Genomic DNA, 18,719 nt, shown 5'->3' with positions numbered 1-18,719 from the left:
TGACTATTGAATGATATTCTTATGCTTTGGTTTGCGTAATTGCTTATTTCATTTGATACCTGTTTTGCAGCAGTGTTACAGCATTAGTTTTATAAAATAAACTTAGATGCATTTGCTAATGTGAACACTTTCTGTCAACAGATCTATTAAATGATAATCTTGTAATCCACATTCTTTAAAAAAAGGAGCACTTGGTAAGGAAAGAACAATAAGAAGGGACTAGTAACAGTAACTAGACACATAATTTTCTTTTCAAGTACATGGTAATATTTCTTTTACAATAAGTTGTTGTGGTGCACCACTTTAATTACATAGACATTAAGATGTGAATATACATTTCCCTTATCTGCATTGTTGTTTTTACTGTAATATTTTTTCTGCTTGAGCTATGTCATGTTTAGATATAAGCTGCTGTTTGCCAGGCATAGTGTTACTGAATTTGACTTTGTGTTACTCTGCTAAGCCAGATTTATTTTTTGTTTGCTGTGCATTGCCTCATATTAGTTGTAATGTTGAATTGCTTGGTAATTTAGATTTACTGTAGCTTGCTTTGCGATTTTCCATTTTTTTTCACTGCTGTTTATATTAATTGTTTTATGTGCTGCTGCATTGCCTCGTCCCTTAGTTTAGCATCTGAGCTCAGTAGATTTAAGTTAGCTTAAGAGGGGGTAGCCTCTAAGAGAATGAGTTGCGATGAATTGGAAGAAATGCATTCAGAAGTTATACAAAAAAAAGTACAGAAAACAGCTTTAGATAGGACTTTTTGGAAATAATGATGAATGAAGGGAGATCTCCAAGAAGTAAAGAAAAATTTGTTTGCAAAATACTGCAGTACAACAAACCCTGTCCTTTCCTTTTGTATTATCCCACTATGTGTTTGTGTACCCTTGTGTATTTGTTTTCTTCCTGTCTCTGTGTAGTTTCATAGAATTTTTTCTTCTTTTAATATTAAGCTACATTCACTATGATGAGGAATACTGTTATCCTCAAATATAATTGGCATTAATAATATGTTATTTACCTTATAAATATGCTTACACATTATTTATTCTATTTTGTTTTAATGCTCATGTGTGAAGTTGATGTTTCAAAAGTGATTCTGATCTTTTATTTTTGTACTCATGTCATAATTCCTGTAACACTGACGTATATATCTATTTCTATTCTTTTGTAAAGCCTTTATTAGTACAAATGCTATCTGTATTATTATGTCTTTAATGATGTATTTTGTACCTTTGTAATTGTATTCTCATGTTATAAAATTGTAATTGACACCAGTTCATCTTATTATTAACTTGTAAGTTACATTTCACTGCACACGTTTCTGTTGGTCATAGTATATGGACAATATGTGAGAAGTAGGGACTGTTAGTGTTTGCACATGTGTTACTAATTCAGCAAGGGACTGGACAACAGCATTGCTGGTTCTAAGGACAATTCCAAAAACTTTGTGAGTGCACAAGTGGTGGTTTATGGACTTGCTATATTATCTGCAAGGCTCTTTGATGGTGATTGTGCACCTGCACAGTCGCAGCAGATGGCTGCTGGCCATCTCTACAAGGACTACAGTGGGTCTGCATCTATGATGACCCACCAACGCCATTATTTCAACAAGGACTGCAGTGGGTCTGCACCTCTGGTGGCCCACCAATACTGTAATCTCTACCAGGACTACAGTGGGTCTGCTCTGTGATGACCTACCTACCAATACTCTTCCAAATTTCGACTGACTCTACTGTGGCTCTGCTCTGTTGTGGCCGATTACCTGTATGCATGTCAAGAGTCAGCACTGTCTTTCTGTTGGAAGGACAACACTACTTCTTCAAGACTGCATGGAAATCCATTACTTCTGTGTGCATTTTCTTTTACTGCTCAGACTTTGAGAAAAACTCTGCATTTTTACTGTGATGAACAGTCTGGACTGTCTTTATGGACTGTGAGAAATTTTTAGCTTTTGACCAACATTGTATCAATAAGTGTGTGCATTTGATTTCTTTGTTATTGTAATTATGAAAATTTTTTTTAAATCTGTATTGGCCACTGCCCAATCCAATTTGTAAAATTTTTTGTGGGGAGCATGGGTGCTATGTAAGTAGGCTGTTTAGGTTTTTTTATTGGTAACGCCACCTCTGTATGAAAATCACTGGCTGTGCTGTATGCAGTCTGTGGCTGCTTTGCATTGTTGTAATACTCGCCATTGTAGTGTTGGGCAGCGGCAGCTGGATGTGAACAGCGCGTAGCGTTGCGCAGTTGGAGGTAAGCTGCCAGCAGTGGTGGATGTGGGGAGAGAGATGGCGGAGTTTTGAAATTTGTCATGAACTGCTATATTTATATATGATGATATCAAGGTAAATACATTGTTTGTTCTCTATTAATATCTTTCATTTGCTAACTATCCCTATCAGTAGTTAGTGCCTTCGATAGTTTGAATCTTTTATTTAGCTGGCAGTAGTGGCGCTCGCTGTATTGCAGTAGCTTGAGCAGCGAAGATTTTTGTGAGGTAAGTGATTTGTGAAAGGTATAGTTTAATGTTAGTCAGGGCCATTCTTTTGTAGGGAATTTTGAAAGTCAGATTGCGTTGCGCTAACAAAATATTGTGTGTCAGTTTAAGAACAGTCATGTATAATTGTTCAAAGGGGACGTTTCATATGTTTCGGTTTGTATAGGCAATGAATAATATGTAACTTAGGGCATAACCTACAATTACTGTAATTAATAATAATACAACCATAGTATGATCATGGAAGAATGATAGTTGCTATATTAATGGTGAAGCTCCATCTTGAAGGGATAAATTTGATCATGTTGCCATTAATGAATTTTTCTAATAAAAGGTCAAACCTTTATTTGTAGAGCTTAAATCTACTGCACTAATCTGCCATATTAGAAATTAATGGTAGTTCTGAGTAACTGTGTTCTGCAGGTGGATTATTTTGTAGTCATTCTGTTGATCTTCTTATATTAGCTCTAAATATGATTGCCCAGTTTGTAACCATTCTTTCTCATATAATTACAATGAATATAATGATTCCTACAATAGAGATTGTAGACCCAATTCTTGATACTACATTTCATGATGTATATGCATCTGGATAGTCTGAATATCGTCGTGGTATTCCTGCTAGTCCTAGGAAGTGTTGAGAGAAGAATGTTAAGTGTACTCCAATAAATATAATTGTAAATTGGATTTTTAATCATGTATTATTTATAGTTAATCCTGTAAATAATGGGTATCATTGAATAACACCTGCTATGATTGCGAATACTGCTCCTATGGATAACACATTATGGAAGTGAGCTACTACATAATATGTATCATGTAATACGATGTCAAGTGATGAATTTGCTAATACTAATCCTGTTAATCCACCAATTGTGAACAGAAGAATAAATCCTAAAGCTCATAATAGCGGTGGATTGAATTTGAATTTAGTTCCATATAGTGTAGCTAATCATCTGAATACCTTAATTCCTGTAGGTACAGCAATAATTATTGTTGCTGATGTAAAGTATGCTCGTGTGTCAACATCTATTCCTACTGTGAATATGTGATGTGCTCATACAATAAATCCTATTAGTCCAATTGATAATATAGCATAAATTATACCTAATGTTCCAAATGATTCAATTTTTCCTCTTTCTTGACGTACAATGTGATAAATAATTCCAAATCCTGGCAGAATTAAAATGTAAATTTCTGGGTGTCCAAAGAATCAGAATAGGTGTTGATATAGAATTGGGTCACCCCCTCCTGCAGGGTCAAAGAATGATGTATTTAAATTTCGATCTGTTAATAGTATAGTAATAGCCCCTGCTAATACTGGAAGCGATAAAAGGAGGAGAAGGGCTGTAATAGCTACAGATCAGACAAAAAAAGTGTTTGATCTAGAGTTATAGTTTCTGATCGTATATTAATTGCTGTTGTAATGAAGTTTACTGCACCAAGAATAGATGATACACCTGCTAAGTGAAGTGAAAAAATAGCTACATCTACAGATGCCCCCCCCATGTGCGATAGCTCCTGCAAGAGGAGGGTAAACTGTTCATCCTGTACCAGCACCGTTATCTACTATAGAAGATGTAAGAAGAAGGGTTAGTGAAGGTGGTAGTAATCAAAAACTTATATTATTAATTCGTTGGAACGCTATATCTGGTGCACCAATTATTAATGGTACAAGTCAATTATCAAATCCAGCAATTATAATAGGTATTACTATAAAAAAAATTATTACAAATGCGTGGGCTGTAATAATGACATTATAAATTTGGTCATCTCCAATAAGAGATCCTGGTTGACCAAGTTCAGCACGGATAAGTATTCTTATTGATGTTCCTACTATTCCTGCTCATGCTCCAAATAAGAAGTATGAAGTACCAATATCCTTATGGTTTGTTGAGAATAATCATTTTTGCGGTTAGATGGCTGAATTTAAGGTGGTAGACTGTAAATCTACTTATGAGATGTTTCTCTCTTACCATGCTTTAGGCCTTATATTCAATTATTATTGTAGACTGCAATTCTAGAGGTGTAAAATTTTACTAAGGCCTAACAGATTTTTCTCTTAATTATAGCTTTGAAGGTTATTAGTTTGGTTAACTTAAGTCTGTAGTATAATGAGATTAAGTTTGATGTTGAGATTAATCCTATTGTTGAAATAATTACGGTTATAGGAAGAATAATTCTTGATTTTTGAGACTTTATTTTATAGATCATGAATTTTCTGTCTATGACATAATTAGGGCTGAGAATCTAATACGTATATAGTAATAAAGTGTAATTGTAGTTAATACAACCATAATTGTCATAATAGTTGTTATGTTGTTTTCTATCAATGATTGTATTATGATTCATTTTGGTAGAAATCCAAGGAATGGTGGTAAACCACCTAGGGATAAAAGAGATAAAAATATTATGAATTTAATTTCAGTTTTTATATTTCTGGCTGAATAATTTTGGTTTATAAAAAACAGATTTATTTGCATAAATAATAAGACCATAATTTATCTTAATAGTGAGTAAATAATAAAGTATAGTTCTCAAATGTTTTCTCTAACTATTAGGGATCTGATTATTCACCCTACATGTCTAATTGAGGAATATGCTAGAAGTTGTCATAGAGATGTTTGACTTAAACCACCTATTTTCGAAATAATAATTCATAGAATCATAATTGTTCAAATGAAAGTTCTTAGTTGAATACAGTAAGACAATACCATTATTGTCCTGCTAGTCCTAGGAAGTGTTGAGGGAAGAATGTTAAGTTTACTCCAATAAATGTAATTGTAAATTGGATTTTTAATCATGTATTATTTATAGTTAATCCTGTAAATAATGGGTATCATTGAATAACACCTCCTATGATTGCGAATACTGCTCCTATGGATAACACATAATGGAAGTGAGCTACTACATAATATGTATCATGTAATACGATGTCAAGTGATGAATTTGCTAATACTAATCCTGTTAATCCACCAATTGTGAATAGAAAAATAAATCCTAAAGCTCATAATAGCGGTGGATTGAATTTGAATTTAGTTCCATATAGTGTAGCTAATCATCTGAATACCTTAATTCCTGTAGGTACAGCAATAATTATTGTTGCTGATGTAAAGTATGCTCGTGTGTCAACATCTATTCCTACTGTGAATATGTGATGTGCTCATACAATAAATCCTATTAGTCCAATTGATAATGTAGCATAAATTATACCTAATGTTCCAAATGATTCAATTTTCCCCCTTTCTTGACATAGAATGTGAGAAATAATTCCAAATTCTGGCAGAATTAAAATGTAAACTTCTGGGTGTCCAAAGAATCAGAATAAGTGTTGATATAGAATTGGGTCACCCCCTCCTGCAGGGTCAAAGAATGATGTATTTAAATTTCGATCTGTTAATAGTATAGTAATAGCCCCTGCTAATACTGGAAGCGATAAAAGGAGGAGAAGGGCTGTAATAGCTACAGATCAGACAAATAAAGGTGTTTGATCTAGAGTTATACTTTCTTATCGTATATTAATTGCTGTTGTAATGAAGTTTACTGCACCAAGAATAGATGATACACTTGCTAAGTGAAGTGAAAATATAGCTAGGTCTACAGATGCCCTCCCATGTGCGATAACTCCTGCAAGAGGAGGGTAAACTGTTCATCCTGTACCAGCACCGTTATCTACTATAGAAGATGTAAGAAGAAGGGTTAGTGAAGGTGGTAGTAATCAAAATCTTAGATTATTTATTCGTGGGAACGCTATATCTAATGCACCAATTATTAATGGTACGAGTCAATAACCAATCCACCAATTATAATAGGTATTATTATAAAAAAAATTATTACAAATGCGTGGGCTGTAATAATGACATTATAAATTTGGTCATCTCCAATTAGATATCCTGGTTGACCAAGTTCAGCACGAATAAGTATTCTTATTGATGTTCCTACAATTCCTGCTCATGCTCCAAATAAGAAGTATAAAGTACCAATATCCTTATGGTTTGTTGAGAATAATCATTTTTGCGGTTAGATGGCTGAATTTAAGGTGGTAGACTGTAAATCTACCTATGTAATTTTTAATGAAGGTAATTTTATTTACTTGATTTACCCTTTCAAGGTAACCCTTTAGTCAGGCACTTCATTTATATTTAATATATAAATTACAAATTTTATTTTAAAATTTGTTTATGTATTATTTTGGTTATATCTAATTAATTTTTAAAATTATTAAATGATTATTTTAATACATTTATTTACCTAGGATTGTAGCTACTTATGTTTTTAGCTTAATATAGGATATTATATTATAAATTATATAATAATATGTAAATTAATATTAAAAATTATAATAATTAAATATAATAATTCTAATCAATATTATTAAATGTAAAATTTTATATTAATATAAATAATTATATTATAATAATACTATAATTTAATATATTTTCTATAATTAGATTATTTAACTAATTAATATTTAAGTTAACTTAATATAAAGTTAATTTTATATTAATACCATATTACATTAATTTACATTATTTATATAAAATATATAATACATTTATTGGTATACATGTTCCAAATTAATCTTTATTGACATATAATAGGGAAGTTGTTGTGGTCATTTGAGGATGCGTTTCTTTTTTTTTGTAATTTTTTGTGTTTTTTTCTTTTTTTTTCTTTAAATATTTGAATTGTTTATTTTTTCTTATTTTTATAAATTTTTAAATTTCTTATTTTGTTTCCAAAAGTTTTATTCTTGCTTATTTATTCACTTTTTCTTTCTTTTATATGTAAGTTTTGTTAAACTAAATGTTCTTTTCTGCCGTAATTTGATTTAATTATCAAGTGAATTTGGATTTAGCAATTGATTTAGTATCAGCATAATTCGTGCCAGCAGCCGCGGTTATACGATTGATACAAGTGAATATTATTTGTTAAAACAGTTGTTTATATTTTTAGGGTTAAAATATAAATTTGTAAGGTAAAATGTTAAAATTTATTTACAGCTCTTTTTATGAATCTGTGAAATTTGAATAATAAACTAGGATTAGATACCCTATTGTTTTAAATGTTAATTATATTTACCAGGGTACTATTAGTTAAGGTCTTTAAACCCAAAGAATTTGGCAGTATCTGATTCCATTCAGAGGAACCTACCCCGTGATTGATAATACTTGATTTACTCTACTTAATTTATTTGTTTGTATATCTCCGTTATCAGAGAATCTTTTTAGAGTTATAATTCTCAAGATTTATAATTATAAAATATTTCAGGTCAAGGTGCAGCTTATAGTTAAGAGGAGGTGGGTTACAATAGATTTTTGTTTATAACGGATTTGATGGTGAAATACTATTAATGAAGGTGGATTTGATAGTAATTTAATTTATTTCATTTAACTGATATTGGCTCTGAGGTGTGTACACATCGCCCGTCGCTCTCATTATTGATTGTTCTATTTTATTATTTTAATTTAGCTTCAATTTAAATGAGATAAGTCATAACATAGTAGATGTACTGGAAAGCGTATCTAGGAAGAGTTTCAAGATAAAACTTATTAGTAAAGTGTTTCATTTACACTGAAAATTTTTCTGTGCAAATCAGGATATCTTGATTATTTATTTTATTATATTTATTTTTTGTTTATTTAATTATTTAATAAAAATAATTTTGTCGAATTTTGTCTTAGTATATTTTGTAGAATTGATTTTTCAGATTATAGTTTATTGTTAATGTAATTGTTTTATGAAACATTATTTCAAATTTTTAAAAGTAGATTTAATTTATTGTACCTTTTAAATCAGGGTTTATCAAAATTTTAGTATTTACTTTACTTGTCTCGATTTGGGTTGATTTATAAATAATTTATAGTTAATGTACCATAATTATTATTAAATTATTTATAGAAATGAGATGTTAATCGTTTCCCAAGATATCTAGTTTCTTAAGAAAAAATTTAATTTTTTGAAGTTAATTGTTTTTATTTAATTTTTTAGGTATAAATATTAACTTATTTATTCTTTAAGGGATAAGCTTAGAAGTAAATAACCTATAATTTATTTTATAAAATACAATAGTAAGCTTTAAACCAGCTATCTCTAAGATTACGTTTTAATTCATTATTTTTATTTTTGAAATTATAAATATTTTAGGTTTTTTATTAAGATTATAAATTCAGTTTTAAAATTTTTGTAATAATGATAGAATTAGTATATTTATTTGTATATAATTTTTACCTTGTGAATTTATTATAAGGAACTAGGCAAAATTAATTTCCGCCTGTTTATCAAAAACATGTCCTCTTGAAAATACTTTGAGGTCTGGCCTGCTCACTGAGCAGATTTTTAAAGAGCTGTGGTATTTTGACCGTGCAAAGGTAGCATAATCATTAGTCTCCTAATTAGTGGCAGGAAGGAATGGCTTCACGAGATATCAACTGTCTCTTAATAAATTTTTGAATTTAACTTTTGAGTCAAAAGGCTTAAATTTTTCCTTAGGGCGAGAAACCCCTATAGAGCTTAACATTTTATTTTTATATAGTTTTATGTTTGTCTTTCTATATTTAATGATGATGTTTTGTTGGGGTGACATGAAGAATAAATAAACTCTTCATTATTATATCATTTATTTATGTTTGTTGTTTTGATCCAAAATTTATGATCATAAGATTAAGTTACCTTAGGGATAACAGCGTAATTGTTTTTGAGAGCTCATATCGAAAATTGGATTAAGAAAAATTTTGGGTGCACTAGCCCAGTAATTAGGTCTGTTCAACCTTTAAATTCTTACATGATCTGAGTTCAGACTGGCGTGAGCCAGGTCGCTTTCTATCCTAAGATTATTAATTCATATTAGTACGAAAGGACCATATGGTTGAAATATTTTTTCTTTTATTGATTAATATTAATTAAGTTACTATTTTGACAAATTAATGTGTTGAATTTAGAATTCATTTATGTAGATTTTTTCTACAAATAGTACTGATACTTTATGATTTATTTATGTTTATTTTGAATTTTCTTTTATTAGTTATTTGTGTTTAAATTAGTGTTGCTCCGCAAGAATCTTCGATGGTGATTGTGCACCTGCACAGTCGCAACGGATGGCCGCTAGGCATCTCTACAAGGACTACAGTGGGTCTGCATCTTTGATGGCCCACCAATACCGTAATCTCTACCAGGACTACAGTGGGTCTGCACCTCTGGTGGCCCACCAATACCATACTCTCTACCAGGATTACAGTGGGTCTGCTCTGTGATGACCTACCCACCAATATTCTTCAAAACTTCGACTGACTCTGCTGTGGGTTTGCTCTGTTGGGGCCAATTATCTGTCAGCATGTCAAGAGTCAGCACTGTCTTTCTGTAGGAAGGACAACACTACTTCTTCAAGATTGCATGGAAATCCACTACTTCCGCGTCCATTTTCTTCTACTGCTCAGACTTTGAGAAAAACACTGCTATTTTACCGTGATGAACGATCAGGACTGTCTTTATGGACTGTGAGAAAATTTGAGCTTTTGACCAACATTGTATCAATAAGTGTGTGCATTTGATTTCTTTGTTATTGTAATTATGAAAAAATTTTTCAAATCTGTATTGGCCACTGCCCAAACCAATATGTAAAATTTTTTTGTGGGGAGCATGGGGGCTATGTAAGTAGGCTGTTCAGGTTTTTTTATTGGTAACGCCACCTCTGTATGAAAATCACTGGCTGTGCTGTGTGCAGTCTGTGTCTAGTTTGCATTGTTGTCTGCCATTGCAGTGTTGGGCAGCGGCAGCTGGATGTGAACAGCGCGTAGCGTTGCGCAGTTGGAGGTGAGCCGCCAGAGGTGGTGGATGTGGGGAGAGAGATGGCGGAGTTTTTAAATTAGTCAAGAACTGCTATATTTATATATGATAATATCAATGTAAATACATTGTTTGTTCTCTATTAATATCTTTCATTTGCTAACTATCCCTATAAGTAGTTAGTGCCTTCCATAGTTTGTATCTTTTATTTAGCAGGCAGTAGTGGCGCTCGCTATATTGCAGTAGCTTGAGCAGCGAAGATTTTTGTGAGGTAAGTGATTTGTGAAAGGTATAGTTTAAAGTTAGTCAGGGCCATTCTTTTATAGGGAATTTTGAAAGTCAGATTGCGTTGCGCTAACATAATATTGTGTGTCATTTTAAGCACAGTCATGTATAATTGTTCAAAGGGGACGTTTCAGTGCTTCTCAATATTCGTATGCTTGAAGTATAGTGAAGTATAGTCCTAGTAGTACTGTGAAGAATAGTCCTTGTAATGCTTGAGTATGATTAGATTCTATTAAACTATGATGTGCTCATGTTACTGTTACTCCTGATGCTAAAAGAATAGCTGTACTAAGTAATGGAATTTGTATAGGATTAAAAGGTTGAATTCCTATTGGGGGTCATAATATCCCTAGTTCAATAGTGGGTGCTAGTCTTCTTGTAAAAAATGCTCAGAAAAATGAAACAAAGAATAGTACCTCTGATGCAATAAATAAAATTATTCCTCATCGTAATCCAATTGATACAAATCCCGTATGTAGTCCTTGGTATGTTCCTTCTCGTACTACATCTCGTCATCATTGGATTATAGTTATTAGGGTAATTCCAAATCCGATTATAAATGAGTTAATGTTAAATAGGTGAAATCGTTTTGCAAATCCTGATACTAGAACTATTGCTCCAATTGCTCCTGTTAATGGTCAAGGTCTGTAATCTACTAAGTGGAATGGGTGGTTTGAGTGAGTTGTTAACATAAGTTTAGTATACTTCTCTAGAATATAAAGTTCTTAAAATTGAGAAAACATAGGCTTGAATTATTGCTACTGCTGATTCTAGAATTAACAGAAGTATTTGTCCAATAATTAATATTGAAATTAAGTTTACTGCTATAGATGGTCCTGTATTTCCTAGTAATGTTAATAGTAAGTGTCCTGCAATTATATTTGCTGCTAGTCGTACTGCTAGCGTACCTGGTCGAATGACATTTCTAATTGTTTCAATTAATACTATAAATGATATTAATGCAGGTGGTGTTCCTTGGGGGACAAGGTGAAACGTCCCCTTTGAACAATTATACATGACTGTCCTTCAACTGACATACAATATTTTTAGCGCAACGCAATCTGACTTTCAAAAATCCTACAAAAGAATGGCCCTGACTAACATTAAACTATACCTTTCACAAATCACTTACCTCACAAAAATCTTCGCTACTCAAGCTACTGCAATACAGCGAGCGCCACTACTGCCAGCTAAATAAAAGATTCAAACTACTGAAGGCACTAACTACTGATAGGGATAGTTAGCAAATGAAAGATATTAATAGAGAACAAACAATGTATTTACCTTGATCTCATCATGTATAAATATAGCAGTTCATGACAAATTACAAATCTCTGCCATCTCTCTCCCCACATCCACCACTGCTGGCGGCTCACCTCCAACTGCGCAACGCTACGCGCTGTTCACAGCCAGCTGCCTAACACTACAATGGCGAGTATTACAACAATGCAAAGCAGCCACAGACTGCACACAGCACAGCCAGTGATTTTCATACAGAGGTGGCGTTACCAATAAAAACACCTAAACAGCCTACTTACATAGCCCCCATGTACCCACAAAAAATTTTACAAATTTTTTTGGGCACTGGCCAATACATATTTGTTAAAAATTTTTTCACAATTACAATAACAAAGATATCAAATGCACACACTTATTGATACAATGTTGGTCAAAAGCTCAAATTTTCTCACAGTCCATAAAGACAGTCCTAATCGTCCATCACAGTAAAACAGCAGTGTTTTTCTCAAAGTCTGAGCAGTAAAAGAAAATGCGCACAGAAGTAGTGGATTTCCATGCTGTCTTGAAGAAGTAGTGTTGTCCTTCCAACGGAAAGACAGTGCTGACTCTCGACATGCTGACAAGTAATGGGCCAGAACAGAGCAAACCCACTGCAGAGTCAGTCGAAGTTTTGATGAATATTGGTAGGTAGGTCATCACAGAGTAGACCCACTGTAGTCCTGGTAGAGAGTATGGTATTGGTGGGCCACCTGAGGTGCAGACCCACTGTAGTCCTTGTAGAAATAATGGTATTGATGGATCATCATAGATGTAGACCCACTGTAGTCCTTGAAGAGGCAGCCAGCAGCCATCTGTTGCGACTGTGCAGGTGCACAATCACCATCGAAGCGTCTTGCGGAGAATATAGCAAGTCCATAAACCACCACTTGTCCACTCACAAAAAATTTGTTTGACCTGTCCTTAGAACCAGCAATGCTGTTATCTAGTCCCTTGCTGAATGATTAACACACGTGCAAACACTAACAGTCCCTACTTCTCACATATTGTCCATATACTATGACCAACAGAAACGTGTGCAGTGAAATGTAACTCACAAGTTACTTAATTTGATTAACTGGTGTCAAGTACTATTTTATAACATGAGAATACAATTACAAAGGTACAAAATACATCATTAAAGAACATAATAATACAGATAACATTTGTAGTACAGGCTTTACAAAAGAATAGAAATAGACATATACGTCAGTGTTACAGGAATTATGACATGAGTACATACATAAAAGATCAGAATAACTTTCGAAACATCAACTTTACACATGAGCATTAAAACAAAACAGAGTAAATAATGAGTAAGCATATTTACAAGGTAAATAACATATTATTAATGCAAATTATATTTGAGGATAACAGTATTCCTCATCATAGTGAGTGTAGCTTAGTATTAGAAAAATTCTGCAATATAAGTCTTATCAGATAAACATATAAATACAGGAAAAACATAAATACCCAAGGGTACACAAACATATAGCGGAATAATACAAGGAAAGGACAGGGTTTATTTTACTGCAGTATTTTGCAAACAAAACTTTCTTTACTTCTCGGAGGTCTCCCTTCGTTCTTCATTATCTCCAAAAGTCCTATCTATACCTGCTTTCTGTACTTTTCTCGTGTAGCCTCTCAGTGCATTTCTTCAAATACATCGCAACTCATTCTCTTTAAGGCTACCCCCTCTTAAGCTAACCTAAATCTACTGAGCTCAGATGCTTAACTAAGGGACGAGGCAATGCAGCAGGACATAAAACAATTAATATAAACAGCAATAAAAAAAATGGAAAATCGCAAAGCAAGCTACAGTAAATCTAAATTACCAAGCAATTCAACATTACAACTAATATGAGGCAATGCACAGCAAACAAAAAAATAAATCTGGCTTAGCAGAGCAACACAAATTAAAGTTCAGTAGCACTATGCCTGGCAAACAGCAGCTTATATCTAAACATGACATAGCTCAAGCAGAAAAAATATTACAGTAAAGATAACACTGCAGATAAGGGAAATGTATAATCACATCTTAAAGTCTAAGTAATTAAAGTGGTGCACTACAACAACTTAATGTAAAAAAAATATTACCATGTACTTGAAAAGAAAATTATGTGTCCAGTTACTGTTACTAGTCCCTTCTTATTGTTCTTTCCTTTCCAAGTGCTCCTTTTTTTAAAGAATGTGGATTACAAAATTATCATTTAATAGATCTGTTGACAGAAAGTGTTCACATTAGCAAATGCATCTACGTTTCTTTTATAAAACTAATGCTGTAACACAGCTGGAAAACAGGTATCAAATGAAATAAGCAATTACGCAAACCAAAGCATACAAATATCATTCAATAGTCATGTGACATTTCATAAGTCAGTAGCTCTCAACTCTCGTAGAAAGACACTTGTCATTATAATGGCCTCCCCTTTTTTTTTTCTACCTGTGCCGCTGAAAGGCTAATGGCTTTTTTTCGGGCGGCTGTCGCCCAGGTGGGTGCCCGCGACGCGTTACGTGCAGGTGGTCACTTAACTTTCTTACGGAAATATTTACGACAGCAGTTTCCGCTACAGTGACAGTCTCACATAAAAATATTTCACAGGTCAAGAATTAGCGTTGCAAATCTGTAGAAACAAAACCCTATAAATATAACAGGGTCCAAAAAATTTTTGCCAGCATTGTGATACATTCACTCATATTCACACATTTCATAACTCTTAAAGTACGATTCTTGGTTTCCAACAATCTTTTTCACAAATCAGAGTCCCTAATCACTACTCATTATTCCTTACCTTATTCGTTGACACTTCTTCAGTATTTCATCATAAGAAATACGTAGCATAATCAAACTCCTCATATACAGTATCATCATCTTATTAATCATAAACATACCTCAACAGTATAATACACATCGTCGTCGTAATAATATCATAACATCTTAGTCAACTCTCAAAATCGTCGTAGCTTCCTCCAATAATGTCAAAACCTAAAAAAAATTCTCTGCTCATTTCAATAGTGTCATCTTCCTCAAATGTACTTTAAAATCATGCTCCCTTACCAAATACATTATTCAAAGCTCTCATAGTATCACAATGATTCCGAAAAAATATGAACAGTTCACAAAGTACAGACAAAATACAGTTTCATAAGTGTGAAGTTATACAACAGTGTAATTACGTAAACATGTGTCACTGATGTAGTAAAAAGAAAATGTTTATCTCTCAGTTAAATGATCAGATAACTGTGTAATTTGTGTGTTAGAGAAAAATGGTACTGATGTGTAAAGTAGTATAAGCAAATACCATATTAGCTAGGGCTCCTTGTGCTTGCCAAACACATGGTACACAAAGTAGGCGTGTACCCCCCTGAGGATTAATGTAATTATACCCTCAGGTGTTACAGATTACAGCAATGAAATGAAATGTATCACTGAAAACCTTTGTATCATTGTACTTCAAATATCTTTAAAAATAAATGTTTTACGTACAAAATTAATCACTCAAATGCATGTCCTGTAGCGCTAAATGTGCGTCTTGCTGTAAGATAATTCTGTGGAAGTGTCGTACCTATCGTCCTCCGAAAGCTAAGTTCTGCAGAAGTCAATGTACTTACCTCATGATAAACAAAAGTGAAACGCTTTACGTATAGATGTTTTAGTTATTACGCTTATTGCCATGATGAAGAAAGTACTGTGCTGTAACGTACTGTTGTGCTATGGAAAAGGCAATCTCATTGTAGCTATACCACAAAGGTTACTACTAAAACATGTTTTACTTTGCAGAATAAAACAGAAAAACTGTGCAGAAATAAAACAGAAACACTACAAAAGCAACATTGTAAATTGTCACTCATTAGTAGCGTTGTGATAAAACCGTGTAGTTGTCACTTAAACTAACCACTGTGTCGTCTGGTATCTCACAGAAAGTACATTAAACCCAGAATGTATTTTCAAGTAAACCAAAATGTTGCATTAAAATCTCATTAGCAGTACCAGTATGTGTCCTAAGTATGTAAGCCTGATATTCGTTACGTAATCGTGCAACTAACAAGCAAGAGTGTACAAATACAACACTGTGTCGTCTGTTCACTATAACAATGCATTCGTAATTTCTGTTTAAAAATGTTCCCTAGGTTCTAGACTGGATATTTAACTTCAAATATTGTTGCATGTTAACAGTTTCTTAAGTCTGACAAAGCATACTAGAAATGTGAAGTGAAAAGTTTTATGGCAAAGACAAAGTTAAAAAGCAGATTATCTTTCAGTAAGCGGTTTTACATGTGAAGTGTGGTGCAATCCTTTACTCTTCCTAGTACTCAGAGTTTGAACTTGAATGCAATTGTCAGGCGGTATACGTCGGTAAAGAATACTGGAATTTTTCTCAAGGTTATCGTCTATGTTATTTTTCTCTGAGCCAGCGGGCGCACGCGGCTGCCTGCTGTGCAAGTCATTGCCTATTGTCTCTTTGTTGGCGCGTGTCGTTATTGGGATTTGGAGACCTAACTTCTACAAATTCACCGTGACGAGAGGGCCCTGCTCTGTTTGAATCACGCCAGTTCTGATGCAATTCAGGTCTGTCGTTACGATCATATCGTCTGTCGTCATGTCGGTAGATTCCATAGTTTCTTTCTTGTTGGTCATGTGGTGGAGAATTTCTCCCTGAGTCGTAACTGCACGCTGGACCGTTGCGTCTAAAGTTATTCTGTCTCCCTTGATAATAATTGTTTTGGTTCCCATATTGTCTGTTTCTCTGATTGTCTCTGTGATAGTCATTACCGCGGAGAGGTAATCTTTCCCTGTAATTATTACTACTCTGCCAACGGTTGTCGTATGGGTGGTGTCTATTTTGGTCACGATTTGCGTTGTAAGAATAGACCAGTCGTGTCCAGTTATTGTTTCTGTCGTCACGGAATTGTGACGGATATGACCTGTAATTGTTGTGTCCTTGTTTTCGCATTCCGCGATTATCAGTGTCAATTTCTAGTTCTTGTAACAGTCCCTGAAAAGCTTCAATGTCGTCTTTGCAACGTCCTGCCAAAATAATATGCCGTAAATGTTCAGGTAATTTGATTAAGCAAATGCGGATGAGTTCTGATGGGCTGTATGGGTTTGACAGGTACTGATTCTTGTGCAACATGTCTTCAAAATATTTCACAAGACTGGAGAAATCAGATTGTTCGAAATGTTTCATCTCTATGATACCATGTTTTACTCGGTCTTGTGTGGCTTGAGACCAATATGCTGAGAGGAAGGCATGGTAAAATTCTCCTTCACTGTGGCAATCGTGAATGACCGATCGCATTCTTACAGCTGGTTCATTCTCTAAGTAGCCACACATAAATTCTAATCTGTGTTCCAACGACCAGTTGGGAGGAAAACAATGAGAGAATTGATGGAGCCATGCTTGTGGATGAATGTCGTTGCCAGAATTCTTAAATGTTTTGAATTTACGTGTAGTAATGAACAGCTTATAGTCAAAATCATCATGTCGGCGAGTCGCATATCGGTCATTGTTAGGTCGTGTCGGCCGTTCCATCTCAAAATTCGGTGCACATTGCCAATTTCTTTCATAATTTCCGAAATGCCCTGTGTTATTATTTTGCGGCTTTTCCGTGTTTCTAAGTCCCTCTTCCCGTGTTGGAGCGCGAGTGTCCTCTGAAATACGTAATTCTTGTATTACCTGTGTCAGCTGATCTTGTACTTCCCGGATTTCTCTTTGGTGTTGTGTATTAATTTGATTCTGATTTTGTTTGAATTTTCTTATTTGTTCATACTCTTCTGTGTCAGTGAAGGCTATGGGTCTTGTGTCATTCAGATCATCATCTACCTTTGTAGATAAGTTAGTGACCTGATCCGAAAGGTCGGCTACTTTCTCCGATAGTGTACTTATCTGTTCAGTGTGTTTTTCTGAACCAAGTTTCAGAGTATGTACTGTGTCCTTAAAGTTTTCCTGAGTTTTTGCAAGTTGCGTAACCGAATCGGTAGATGCAACTGAGTCAAATTTAGCTTGCAAGGTCTCATGATTTTCATGAACAATAATTTGCAGTTCTTTTATGGCTGCTTCGTGATTCTGTAATGCATTTTCATGCCGCGAAAAAATAGGTTGAAAATGCTCACAAATTTGTGTTTTTACGTCATTACAGACTTTTTGACATTTCGATTCAATGTTATGTAACTCAGTAGTTAAATCTTCACGTGTTTGTTCAAGTGTTTGTTCCAATGAGTCTAACTTTTTAAGATTTTGTTCCACTGTGTCTAACTTTTGAAGCTTTTGCTGTGTTTGTCTCTGATTTTGTTCCATTGTGTCTAACTGTTGCTGTGTTTGTCTCTGATGTTGTTCCATTGTGTCTAACTTTTCAAGCTTTTGTCCCATTTGTTGCATTAATTGTAATAACAATGCACTGGTGTCTGAAACATGTTCCTCAGTGCTATTCGGCAGTGAAGTTGCACCGGCAAGCTTCTCATTTTGACAAGTGGAAAATGTGTCTTGACTCATTTGAGAAAACGGTGGGAACCCAAAACCTGAGTCTGCAGTATTTGCAATATTGTGTTCTGTCATTCCTGATTCCTGAGGCGAGCTGTTGCCGACCAATTGGTCGATAACGCTTCCCTGTTCACTACCTGTTTCACTGTCTACACCATTGTTTGCCGCCCACTCCATTTCCCTATGCGCAATTACCAAATTACTACTTTGAACATTAGTTAATTCATTACTCTGCGGCGCTAACACACTGCTTTCGTCTTCACTGTCATTTCTCAGTTTACTTTGGAGCCTAGTATTACGTTTTTCACACGCCATTATTGTCACAGTATTTCACACGATAACACAGAAAAGCGCAATGTGAAGAGCAAAATAAAATAACATAGCAATGGAAA

General features: G+C 34.0%; 3 long non-coding RNA genes across 4 annotated transcripts in view; 2 read left to right on the top strand and 1 right to left on the bottom strand.

Moving 5' to 3' along the window:
• The window catches only part of LOC126470434 (uncharacterized), a 255,042-nt gene that overhangs the window by 69,698 nt on the left and 166,625 nt on the right, over positions 1-18,719 (top strand). The gene's annotated exons all lie outside the window — the stretch shown is intronic.
• Positions 1-18,719, top strand: part of LOC126470428 (uncharacterized) — a 112,294-nt gene that overhangs the window by 21,135 nt on the left and 72,440 nt on the right. Inside the window, exon 1 of one of the 2 annotated variants that reach the window (XR_007586187.1) lies at positions 8,844-8,871. The exons of the other annotated variant lie outside the window; for it this stretch is intronic. This is a non-coding gene — a long non-coding RNA (uncharacterized LOC126470428). Of the gene's footprint in view, positions 1-8,843; positions 8,872-18,719 lie in introns of those variants that run through there. 2 annotated transcript variants of the gene reach the window in all.
• The window catches only part of LOC126470429 (uncharacterized), a 188,173-nt gene that overhangs the window by 97,118 nt on the left and 72,336 nt on the right, over positions 1-18,719 (bottom strand). The window lies entirely within an intron of this gene.

Source organism: Schistocerca serialis, chromosome 3 (genome assembly GCF_023864345.2).
Source record: "Schistocerca serialis cubense isolate TAMUIC-IGC-003099 chromosome 3, iqSchSeri2.2, whole genome shotgun sequence".
Classification (NCBI taxonomy): domain Eukaryota; kingdom Metazoa; phylum Arthropoda; class Insecta; order Orthoptera; family Acrididae; genus Schistocerca; species Schistocerca serialis.
Note: the sequence above shows the minus strand (reverse complement) of the source record. Positions and strands in the feature narration are given on the sequence as shown.